General features: G+C 38.8%; 1 protein-coding gene across 1 annotated transcript in view; it reads right to left on the reverse strand.

Moving 5' to 3' along the window:
* The window catches only part of LOC106868193 (uncharacterized), a 363,847-nt gene that overhangs the window by 332,578 nt on the left and 16,989 nt on the right, over positions 1–14,280 (reverse strand). The gene's annotated exons all lie outside the window — the stretch shown is intronic.

Consider the following 14,280-nt stretch of genomic DNA (forward strand, 5'->3'; position numbering starts at 1 on the left):
ACACACACACACACAATTGTGGTAGCAATGGCAAAAGAAGCACCGCTAATGATGATGGTGGCGATGGTGAAGAAGCGGCTGATTATAATGATGATAGCAGTGGAAGTGAGACGAGGAAACTAGTGATGAGGATGATGGTAGTGCAAGTGACTGCAATGATGGTGACAATGTTTGCAGCGATGATGATGGAGTTAATTACAGTGGTGGGGGGGGGTAAGAAGGTGATGATGAGAAGATGATGAAATATATCAAGAAAACACAAAGTTGACGATGATGATAATAATAGAAAGTGCCAATATTAGAAGCAAAGTACGTGACTGGAAGATAGAAGAAATAAGAGGAGCTGTGTAGCAGGGGGGGGGGGAGGTATCATCGTCATCATCATCATCATCATAACTGTCATCATTAATGTTATGGTTGTAGTGGGAATAAGTGTTGACAGTTGATAGGAGTAAAATAATTAACCCTTAACTTGGTCATACACACACATTTTGTGTGTGTGTGTGTGTGTGTGTGTGTGTGTGTGTATGTGTGTGTTTCGGTTAGATAAGAAGATACAGGAGCTACATGACTGGTATAGGTGTGTGTTCTGAGCGTGAAAAAGGGTACACAAACACACACACACATACATATACATATATATATACACAAACACATACACTCACAAAATACACATACATGCACACACACACACACACATGCACACACACACATGCACACACACATATACATATATATATATATATATATATATATATATATATATATACATGCACACACACACACTCACAAAAAAACACACACACACACATATGACAACATTAGTGTTTATGTGTATATATGTATATATATAGATTTACTTAAGTTCTTCATGGAGTTCAAGAAACCATTTGCTGATAAAGTACAAAAAGATTTAGAAAAATACCTGGTGGTTGATTGAGTTAGTTTGTGCATGTAGGTAGGTGCATGCACCTGCATGTTTGCATGCACGATTACTTTTGAAATATGCATCTTTGTAGATGCATACAATCAAGAGTGTGCGCATTCGTTTAAAAAATCTCCAATGGAGAATCTGTTTGAGTTGGAGGACTTCATCCTGCACCAATGTCTTCTTTGATATTCGGTTTTTACAGCCGATGCCCTTCCCAATGCCAACCGTTTTATCGATTGCAATGAGTGCTTTTGCCCATCTATGACAAAGGTATTGTAATGTGCAAGTCCCTAAAGTGTGGCCCCTATGACTGAGGGAAATCAGAAGAGAGAATGGGCCTAGGTAGAGGGATGGGAGGGTATTGAAAGGGGAAGCTAGGGGAAAATGGCAGGGAAGGGGGGAAGGGATTAATAACAGGGTCGAAAAGAAGGAAAGAATGAGACTGAAAAGATGATGGGGAGGTGTCTGGAGCTATCAAACATTATAAGAGGAGAATAGGGACAGGGAGTGTGAGGGAAAGGGGACTTGAAAGGAGTAATAAGCAAGGATGGAGATGGAATCCTGAAGGAAAGAGGGGGAGGCTCATGTGCAAAGGTCAGAAGAGGAAGATGAGATGGGATGCTGAAGAGGCAGATTTTCTGTGGTTGGATACCCTTCTTACCAGTTGCAAAACAAGGTAATATTTCCCCAAGGCAGATATGTTTCCACAGAATATTGTAAATTGTACAATCACTCACTCACAAGCATACATATGTACATACATACATTATATACATGCACACAGACATACATACACACGCATGCATTTACTACACTGATGAAACTAGTGGTGACCTGTAGAGCAGAAGTGGACTTTGTTTTTTGACCGTTGAGTATTTAAAAGTTTTATTTAGAAACATTTTACAGGAAGAAAAAAAAAAAAATTTTAAGTATTAAAAATCAAATTATCAAAAAAAAAAAAAAGCCTGGAACTACATCACCAAGGAAACAAAGAAAAAGGAAAAGGAAGGGGAAATAAGGAGCAAAAGCAGAGGGAAGGGTGTAACACATTGTAGGCCCCAGATGAAATGGTGTGCTCAGCTGTGCCTTATGGAGATAACTGCAAAGGCATTGACCATGGGAAATGGCCAGTGACATTCACTGCCAGCGCCAGAATATAAGAAGCAATTTACTTCAGCATTTATGATGGAGAGGTCAAAGGATCTTCATTGAGGTCAACATCTGCAATGTTCTACACGATTAGAATAGAAAGTAACACTTAGACATACATATATGTTATACACAGGGCTGGGTGAAGGCCCATACAGGTCCTAAGCACTTAAAAGATTTGGGTGCCCCCATACATTCATAATTCAAAATATGGACAGTCATAAGCCATAAAATAAGGTTTATCTTTGCCTACTGTCACTTTATTTGTCTTTGATAAGTTTTCACCTACTTATTTGAATTACAAAGTCTTTGATGAAATCCTCCTTTGACACCAGGAACACTCTGCAATTATATGTATGATCATATATAGCATTTCAAATATCATCTTAGCAAGTTTAAAGTGATTTCTTTTGTGCCATAAACCATTTACCATTTCTGTGGTATCTCCTACTTCCCTTGGTACCCTTAACGCATACTGTTTTTGCATAATGGTTAATCCAGCTCTGGCTGTACAACAGCTATATTGATGATATATTTGTTATTGCGATCAAAACACAGGGAGAGGTTGATAATTGAAAGGAAGGCCTAGAAACGTTCTGTAGAATATCCAGAAAAGTCAAACTATGACTCTTCATTACACCATTTCTATAGACAGAAGCAATCTAGATATATCATGTCTATCTAAATTAATAAATGTCTTCTTTACATGGAAACAGTGAATTGAACAAAGATATAAAATGCCAATGGTGAAACCACTCCTTGGTTGAGGAACATTTAAATAATTTACATTATGCAAATGAAGTTCTATGCAAAGAAACCAACAGAATAAAAGAACAAACATCAACAAAGGTTATACAAAGCAGCCGGTAGACCAAACAAGAGAACAACTCAGGACACAACATTCAATGCATAAAAACTTCACACCAAACTGAACATTATAAACAGAACATAGGAATCATATCCATAAAAGAGATGAACAGATTATGGAAAACATTCCTAAAACTGAACACATTGTGTTGCAGCCAGAGTCATAAACTAACAATAATGATATGCTATGAAAATGTTATAAGTGAAAACGAATAGCATTCGCTCACCATTGCATCGCAAATTGCCAAAGATAGCAGCTGAGTGTAGTTCGTGCCAAGCTGCCGACAATGTCCCCAAAGACCTAATTTTACAGTAACATTAAGTACATACGAATGCGAATGTGGGTGTTTATTCATTCATAAGCCAAGCTGTCTTTGTACTCTAGTAATTATGTAAATGAATTTTGTGCTGAGGTTTATACCTGCATAGTGTTTAGTATGCAGCATCGAGCTGTACGAATATAAAAGCGAAGTCTCAAACTGAAGCACACACACACACATATGTATGGATATATATATATATATATACATATATATATGGAAAATAACAACAACAACAACAGCAATAATAATAATAATAATAATGATGATGATGATGATGATGATGATGATGCATGTGTCTGGTGTACCCTTTTCAAATGGGTAGTCATGATGGGTATACTTTACCCCAGTGTCACTTTGACGGCATGCACTGCTCTCTCACTCAACAACAATAATAATAATAATAATAATAACTACTGCTTCATATTTTGGCACAAGGCCAGCGTTTTAGGTGCAGTGTATTTGTTGATAACAGCAACTCTCAGTACATGACTGGTACTTTATTTCATTGACCCTGAAAGGATGAAAGGCAAAGCTGTTCCCAGCGGAATTTGAACTCAGAAAATGAAAAATTAGAATAATAAGAGATATCAACAATAATAATAATCAGAGCCAGAACCCTAATCCTACTGAAAGAAGCCACTGGCAGCAGACATGTAGGGAGCTGAGGAAAGCCCTATTTGGTGGTCGTGTGTTGGCACAGTTGTGCTGTGGCAACTGTAGCTAATCAGGGCTGGGTGTGTACCTACAAAAGCAGCAGTCACCAGCCCAGCAAGAGCGCACCTTTTTGCAGTCAGTCAGCAAAAAGACTCGATGCCACAACCATCAGTGAAGAGGTTGTCAACTGATCACACAGTGCATTTCAGGTGCAAGAAAGATGCTTAACTCATCAACTCTTCCACTATGAGAGATCCTCTTGGATCCGTCCACAATGAGAGATCCTCTTTCTTTTAGGTAATAAGAAAAAGAACTTTAATTCTGCAACTCTTAATGTAAGATCAATGAAAAGTAGGTTTGGGTGAAATTGTCGAGATATGAGAGCAGAAATGAGTAGAAGTGCTGTGTGCAAGAGATGAGATGAAAGGGGTCTTCAGCTAGATTCATCAAGGCTAAACAACATGAGTACAAATTCTTCTGTCTGGGTAACTGTGCTGGTTTGGTTAGGGTAGGCATTCTGGTGGTTGGAAAGCCCTACAAATGGGGCTAACAAATGAACAAAGGCCTGGTTGTATGAAACCTTTATGCACACCACCTCATTAATTGATGAAAGCAGCATCATTATCTTGACATGTTGGACCCGCTACCTTGGAGTACATGATGGTTATGGATATAATTTTAGAGAAGAGGAGGGATCAAGGTTCCTAGAGTTATTCAATGGCAGCTGGTACGGCCAATGCCATTCTGCTTAGAGTAGAGACCATGTAATATCTAGAGGAAAAATTCCTGATATACAATCAAAACTTAGAATGAAGAGAGATTAGAGTAGATTTAGCAAAAATTGAGATTTTAGTAAACAGGAAAGAAGACAGGACAATGATACCATCAGAGAAATGACTATGCTAAGTATGCAGAAACGGAATAGGAAGAAGATCCATAGTTTATGCTATGTGATCCATGGATGCACAAGAGATGAAGCTGACAGTAAATGGAGACTTTAACAATGGTAAATGTTCAGGAGTAATGAGCTGTGAGAGGACCAATAAATAAAACTCCTAATGCGCAAAGGGTTCTTTTGGGGCGAGTGTTACATAGGTGGTCTAATTAGGAGAGGAGGAATGAGTACCGAAAATGTAGTAGTTTGAATTAGAGTTAGTAGAGAAAGCTGAGAGAAATACTAAATCTGTGGTACCTTTTGAACCAAGAATAGATTGTATAATGTATCTGAAATGTGGTGATGTATGAGCATTGAATGAAGAAGATGTGCCATGGTTGGGAAGAAATAAAGTGAGGATGAATCAGTAAATGTGTAATGTTATTGCGCACAAAAGACAACAAATGAATTGAGAGGTAAAGCGGACATAGGAAGAACCAAGTGCAGCAAACAGAGAACAATGGCGATGCTGGTGCAGATGTGTGACGCATGTAGGTATAATGGGAAAGAAGATGTGTGAAATTGCAAAGAAAGTAAAATTAAAAAAATCTAAGAAACTATGGGTAGAAGTTGCAAAGACTGGTCTCAGAAAGTTCAATCTCCATAAGTGGCAGGATGGTTTCTTGGAGGGGAAACGTGCAACTCATGCAAGAATGGGAAAATGGAAAGATAAATGATGATAATTATATAAATGTTCATTTATGTATATACTATCTATCTATCTATCTATCATTTAACATCTGCTTTTCATGCTGGCATGGGTTGGATGGTTTGACAGGAGCTGGCCAAGCAGAAGACTACCTCAAGCTTCTGTGTCTGTTTTGACATGGTTTTTACGACTGGATGCCCTTCTTAACACCAACCACTCTGCAGAGTGGTCTAAGTGCTTTTTATGTGGTACCAGTGCCAATGAGGTCAGTTTTGGTATGGTTTTTACAGCTGGATGCCCTTCCAAACATCAACCATTTCACAGTGTGGACTGCATGACTTTTTTTATACCACAAGCGCTAGCAAGATGACCAAGTAACTTGAGAGGAGAAGGAGCAATGGAGGAGCTGGTGGCAAAGTGCTGGGGACATACTCACAAGCAAACAGGGATCAGAAATATAGATGGGATGGTATAAAGTAAAAAAAAGTAAGATTAAGGTGGTAGCAATTGCCAAGGCAAACCTTCAACGTACGGAGGTCATAATATAAGCGACAGGAGTGAGTGGGGAGTGGGGGTGGAGAAGGCAATGACTGGTGACAAGCTGGGTATGCAGACGGGATGGGGGACTATGGGATAGCAATGATGGAGTGAGGAGAGCATTGAGGACAGGATTGGGGAGTAGGAGATAAACATAGTGTTATGCATTTCAAGCCCAAACCAACATTGTCTTCTTTCTTGCAATGCTACATTTGATTCCTCTGATGCCAAACTTTTCTCTCAATGCATTTGCACTTTGTCATACTTGCACACAGATATTGCACATCCAGTGGCGCATACTGCCTTCATTCCACTCCAGTCTATGCATGTTTTCTGCATTCTGAGCCCATGTCTCCCTGTTCTACACAAGCATCATTCAGTCTACCTTTGCATTTTTGCAGTCTTTCCAGACTCCTGTCTCTTTGCTTTTATTGCACTGTCTACCTCCTTGTTCCACCCCTATGTCACCCTCAGCCTAGCTGGGACTGTGCACCAGCCACGTATATATATATATATATATATATATATATACATACACACCTGGTGTAGCCATCTGGTTCACCAGTCCTCAGTCAAATCGTCCAACCCATGCAAGCATGGAAAGCGGACGTTAAACGATGATGATGATGATTATATACATGCATGTGTACTATTTACATCATCCACAGAATGGATTATGTTAACAAAATGTTCACAGAACGTATAACCATTCCAACATACTTCAGCACACTATCCCTCTACCCACTTTCAACCATCAATGTGCATGTCAACCTAAGTGTATAGTAAAGCTTATGTGCCCAACATGAAATGCAGTGGAATTGAACTCTGGACCTTATGACTGAAGACAACTGTTTCACATCAACCGTTGATATATTTCAATATATAACGTGAGTGTATTTGTAAATCCCCAGTTGTAGGCCGGCAACACATCTTTTTACATGGGACACGTATTTTCAAATATTTTATAGTCTCAGACGTTTTCGTGATACTTTGTTTAAATTCAGGATAAATGTTGCTGTTCGATAAATAGCGATCAACAAAATACATATCAGCTGTTTAGATAGGTGGGGTTGACTTGCTCGACTCGAAAATGCATACATACATACATACATACATACATACATACATACAGACATACAGACATACATACATACATACATACAGACATACATATATACAGACGTACGTATTTATAGGTCGTATGGTAGGTTGCACAAGCAGGAGAAACGAAATTCGATCTACTAAATATCGCGTTTATATTATTTTATCTATAATAAAGTAGCTACACTGGTAACTTTTGCACCGAGGTTTCAATACGAAAGCACTTACGGAACGTGAATAGGTTTCAGTTTTTAAATTTTATTCAATATCAGTGAAACGTGCGTATATATATATATATATATATATGAATAATCCACACGTACAAACATCTATATGTGTGTCTACTTGAAAGCATGTATCCATGTAATTAATGCAACACACAAGCACACGCGCGTGTGTGCGCACTCTCTCTCTCTCACGCACGCGCACACATAAACCCCGACTTTGCTGAGTGTTGCAGTTTTGATGGAAACCCTTTCACGTTGGCGGATCAATGAATCAGCCTTCTGCAAGGGACACGTGTTTTTCCGCGTCGCTTCTTACTACAACATCGCTCTCTCTCTTTCTCTCTCTCTGTTGCCAACATGTGTGTGTGTGTGTGTGTGTGTGTTGGTGCAAACGGGGAAAAATAGAGCTGAAAATACGAGTCTATGTATATTTTTATTAATATTTAGCAGAAGTAACTGAGTGACTCTAGGTCCGAGAGTTTCGAAGTTGACACTTATCAAAGTGATAAGTGCCAACACACGAAACTCTCGGACATTGAGTCACTCTGTTACTTCTGCTAAATATTAATAAAAATATAAATGCATACATACATACATACATACATACATGCATGCATACATGCACACACACACATAAACATTATATATGTATGTGTATAATCTGTTAGCGTGCATGTTATATACACGCATACAAACGTTCCTACATACATGCAAACATATGTAATAAGTATGTATACATACACACACATACATACATACATACACACATACATACATACACACACACACACATACATACACACACATCCCTGACACTCTCTCACGCGCGATCTTTGTGTGTGCGTGTGTTGTAATGGTGTTTATAGTGCCTTGCTAGCGGTGGTAGTAGTAGTAGTAGTGGTGGTGGCAGTGGTGTTGGTGGTGGTAGTGGCGGTGGCAGCGGCGGCAGTGGTGGTGGTTGCAGGGGTTGTAAAGTCCGCTACGACGGTGATGGTTGTAAGGTGCGTTCGGTTGTAAATTATGGAGGAAGTCAAAGGGTCAGTTACCAACGAAAGACCCAAATATTCTTTGTTCTAGCAATTCGCCCCTGCTACGATATTCTCTCCGCCAAGCTTTTGTGGATACCTGAGTGTGCTGCGCTGGTTTGACAATGGTGACCATCAGCAGAACAGTAGAGAGAGAGAGAGAGAGAGATGTTTTGTTATATAAATATACGAGGTGGTGGTGCGTCAAGTGATGGTGGTTTTTATGGAGTTTTAATGAAGGTAGTAGTAGTAGTGACATTATCGAACCCATATCACCAACGTGGTTATCGCGTTTCACTTCTGGGTTTAGTTTCAGACATCGAAGCGTGGGGAAACTGAAAGAACGGCGGGTGCGCTTCCATATATTCACGCGTACGCACCATTTTGTGGGCAGATAAACACACACACACACACACACACACACACACACACACACACCCGTCATCGCGTACAATAATGTTTTATGCGATGGTGACAAGGTAAGAAAGCGCATGATGCTCATTGTGATAGTATGTGTACATACACACATACATACACACATGTATGTATGTATGTATGTATGTATGTATGTATTGATGTGATAACTGGTAATGATGAGTGTGTATTCGCTGTATGTACAGCCAGTGTTTAATACAGTATTCAGCGTTACAAGTAGTGGCAATGATATTAAAAGAATAAACGATGCACTTGGTTTAATGCTCGGATATTTCAACGATATCTAAACACATTGAGCAAACAGTATGTGCACTAACACACACACACACACACACACACATACATGCACACACGCTGTCACATGGTTTGGTCTGGTTTAAGCTCGATGTCCTAAACGTCAACCACTTTACACACACACACGCATACACACATACATACATACACTTTCACACACATGTAAATATATATATATATATATATATATATGCACATGTATGTATAAACAAGTGTGTGTGTGTGTGTGTGTGTGTGTGTGTGTGTGTGTATGTATATATATATATATATATATATATATATATATATATATATGTACATTCCTCCTCTTCTTCCTTTTCTTCCAGCCCCCTCTATTTTCGCACATTGACGAACTATTCACCATCATCATCGCCAATCACATACTTCCACTTTAATGACACAAATTTCAAACGGATTTCGTTTCTATCCATGAGATCAAACCTGTCACACCTTCTGACTTCCACCAATACGGACAAGCTATAACATAGGGCTCTTAACACTTGTAACTCCTGGATCTTTTCCAGGTATACAGATGATATCCTAATACTGATTCCTCTTTGGAAACTTAACATATTATACAAATTCAACAGCGTTGTCAACCCTATAAATTTCAAAATCAAATACCCCGATGACATCTGATCTCCTTCGCGGTTCGATTCCCAGCCCAACAGGAAGGATCTATCCACGCCACTTTCTACAAGAAAGCAATCAGCAGGGACCTACCTGTGCGCTACGTTTAGGCCATTCGCAACAGTAACAAAGCTATCTTCGTACAAAACGAAATTTCAAGGATACGCAACAGTTGCAGCAAAAGTACTTAAAGCTATCAACAGACGATTCCAAAAAGTTCTACTAAATAATGGTTAACAATCATCTTTTGCCAAATGCTAGAAGGTTCGTATATATATAAAAGGAAGATCTACACTTTCAGAGATGGTTTGTGATTCCTGAGCCTGCCATATTTCGATGATAGAACTTCTGTTACTATAATTCACTAAGTGACCCATAGAGTGGAACTTAACATTCAGAAGGCAGTCTCCAGTCCTTCCTTGAAGAAATTCCTGTTTGAAAATTAACAGACAGCGACGATGTATGTACACTGGCCAACTGCTCAATGAACTAAATCGACTTGTGCTCGATGGTCTACGTAGTCCACCTAATATTCTGCAATAAATGGGGTGGTTCCTACATGGGAAGCACCATCCGAAAGCTACATGTCAGCATTAAGGAACATATGGAAGCAAATACACCCGTACAAAAATACTAAGGGAAATACCACACGCAATATTTTATGGTTAGCAACCAGGTAACTGAACGCAAAATTGACAATTTGAGAATCTAGGAAGCACTCCACCCCTTCTTAATAAACTGCAACTATTGATCAAAAACAGACAAGAGATAAGAAGAAAACAACAACAGCATCCTGTACATGTCCCAAACCACACCTAATTCCAATACGAATAAACAAAAATCAGTTGGACATCGTCCTCCTGATGAAGGGCTGTTCATCCCAAAATGTTAGAAATATGATATTAAGCGTACATCGTTCTCCTGCCTTCTTTGTTTCAGTTTTCGCTCCTACTTTTTAATTTGCATTCTACTGGCTTTTAAATTTCAAAGTGAATATCCATATTTGTGTGTATGCGTATATATGTATGTAGTGTGTGTGTGTGTATAGATATATCTCCCAAGCAAACACACATACGCATATACATACATTTAGATCTATGGTTGGGGACGCTTAGCTAGTACAGCCGAGAGTTCTACGATACAAATATTCATTCAACTCCACGATGAACCTTTTTCACGCGATAGTTGAATTTCGCATGGTTTTAATTAATAACATCTTTACTCTCTTAATTAATCGAATGCTAAACCAGCCGTTGAGCTTCATACCACGTGTGTGTGTATATATAATCTTTAAATCATTCTGACGATGTTTGTGAAATGGAACGAGATAAATGCAAATTTACTTCAAAAATAACAAACTGAAACAGCTGTAAATGTTTTTTAACAACAGGTAACCTTTTAATACCAATGATCAACTTCTAATTGTTGCTTCATTCCTTTTCTTATCTGTATACACACGCATATATATATAATTCTAACAAGCAGAAAATAAGTATGGCTTTCAATGCTTTATAGGACTTAGACGCTTTCAAGAAATGTTTACAAAACTGTATGTAAAAGAAAAATTATGCACTTTACCTCATCAGTGTCCTGCAATAGATATACTGAAATGCATAATATTTCTATTACTGTTATGTAATTATTTCAGCATTTTGATGTGACACTTTACGTCCTATAAAGCATCGGATATCATAACTGTTTTCTGCTTGTTTTATTATTATTATTATTATTTTGGCTTATATCTCGTAGTTGATGCCCTGAGTCGTTCTACAATGGATACTAGAGTGGAGTATGGAACCCACGACTGAATTTCGTTTTTGGCTGCGTGTCACACTTTAGCGTGCACCCACACTTTTTTGGTATATATATGTAATTCAAAAATTGTTACGAGGGATGTATAATCCTAGCGGTTACTGTGTTCGCTCTTATCGGTTGTGAATGCCAACTAGCCACAGTGTTTACAAAATTCGAATTAGTTAAATCTACTATACTCGGTTAATCCTCACTTGGCAAATCCGAATGTCCTTATAAGGACTGCATATTTCTGTAGAGAAACTAATGAAGTTAATGAAGATCAAGAGAACGGAGATTTTCACATCCAAGTTTTATTTCTTCGCTGAGACCTACGACTAGTCTCCCCAAGATGCACACCTAACAGTGTGCAGCAGCTTGCAGTGGAAACACGTGTAGGTCTAAACGAAGAACTATATCAATAACTATATAATAAAACTTGGATGTGCAAATCTCCTCTCTCCTGGTCTTCATAAATTTCATTATATATATATATATATATATATATATATATATATAATGCATACGCACAAAAGTCCATAAGCATATATGTTTTCATGTCAAGCAATCTATGTATATACTAGCAAAGCTGGAGAGGAGGCGATAGGGGCGGTCTGCCTTGGACGGCACTTTTAAAGGACACCACCTCTGGGTCTACTATAGGCAATATATGTTTTTTTGTGGGGTCCGGGGGCGGCAAACGGAAGGGCCGCTCCGGGCGGCACACATTCTAGCCACGCTAGTGTATATATGTATGCATATGCATATGCATATACAAACATATATCAATGCATTTACATATGCCCTTACTGTCGCTAACCCTTGCCTGCATCCAAGCAAGGTAATATTTCCCTATGGCTGGCCCCTAAATGTTCTTGCAGCAATTTGAAAATGAATGAAGCTAGTTGTATGATAACAACAATCATTTACAACTCTCACACAACATCACGACAAAGAGACAACACAAACACACACGTACTAAGAAATTTGTACATATGTGTGTGTGTGTGTGTGTGTGTACGACGGGCTTCTTTCAGTTACCTTCCACCAAATCCACTGGCAAGGTGATGGAGCTATAGTCGAAGACACCTGTCCAAGTTGCCAAGCAGTGAACTGTACCCGGAAGTCTGTGGTTCGGAAGCAAAGTTCTGAAACCATGACTGCACACACACACACACACAAATGTGACTGTGTATCGATGGATAAATACACATGAGTATTGTGCTCTCATATTTATGTTAGTGTGTATATATATATATATATATACAAGTGTATTGTGTATCTACATAAGTACATGCGCACAACACACGTGCACACATATGCCCTGTATGTACATGTATATATTCATAAATGTGTGTGTCTAAACACATCTATTTGCCTATGCTCTGTGTGTGTGTGTGTGTGTGTGTTACTCTATGTGTTCAACGCAGTCTATTCATTGCCGTTCATCAATAATGTCCTTATAATAATAATTATTGCATGTATATGATGATGATGATGATGGAGAACGTGAAAAAGCCATGCCGTTCATTGTTCAGTGTGGAGTGTTCGGTTGAATGTTGGTTAATAGCAGCAGCAGCATAGCAATGTGGAATTACGAAGAAAGGCGCAAAAACGTTGGCAATTAGTTTATAGAAGAAATATTAGAGGAAGTATGGAATAGAAAGGTAAGTCGGGAAAGGGGAGGACTTGTAGCGAAACGACTAATCTAGTTGAAAGAAGGAAATGGAAAATGACAATATGAGATGCTGAAAGTTCTTTTCCAGAAAGACTGAGAAATTGTTAATATTTTATTTTTTAAGAAGTGACAAAGAAAATGTGTCTCGAAGTGAAATATATAATTTCCAGTTAAGCATTGTTTTCTTTTTACGGCAAAGTGGAAACGAGAAAAAATACATGAAATATATTTATTGCCCGACGTGCAGCCTCGTAGAATTGAACACGGGTTCTTCTGTTTGCGAACCGAAGCTCTTAACCATTCTGGCAACCTTGTGGACGCAAATACACACACACACAAATATTTTGTGAATTGTGCATTGTACACTCACGCACTTGTCGATACAAAAATTATTTCCGAACACACCCACATAAAACAGGTGAAACTCTACTTGCATGCCTACTACACAGATAAATACTGCGCGAGTGCGTGTTCGTGCGCACACGCACGCACACACACACACGCACACACACACACACACACACACACTTATACGCACCAGCGTATCAGCGAGTCTCAAACGGAGGAAACTATCCGCGCTTTCACATCTCTGCCTCTGTGTGTCTGTGTGTGCGTGCATGCGTGTGTGTATATGTGTGTGTGTGTGTGTATGTTGGGAGTAATTATTGGGTTCATTTGTTTTATGGTAATAAAGAAACTAAAAGTAGAGAGGAAAAGTAGCCTTTTCGAGTGTAGTGACTTCTAGGAACAGCTAGAAATGGTTAGAACTTGCCTGAAGCGGAGGAAAAACGAGTGGATAAAGAATAACAAATGAGTACCATTTGAAAGAAACATGCAGTCAAGTACAGTGTACTTTGAAAGCCATGTAATATATGACGCATACAGTGAAGTACGTAACCATACAATACATACAGCCACCGTCCTCCGAAGAAAAGTACATTTTAGAATTATAAGATGTATTTTAAAACTGTTTGCCGATATAGATTACTTATAGATGAGACTACACACACACACACACACACACACACACACACACACACACACACACACACACA

Source organism: Octopus bimaculoides, chromosome 5 (assembly GCF_001194135.2).
Source record: "Octopus bimaculoides isolate UCB-OBI-ISO-001 chromosome 5, ASM119413v2, whole genome shotgun sequence".
NCBI classification, from domain to species: domain Eukaryota; kingdom Metazoa; phylum Mollusca; class Cephalopoda; order Octopoda; family Octopodidae; genus Octopus; species Octopus bimaculoides.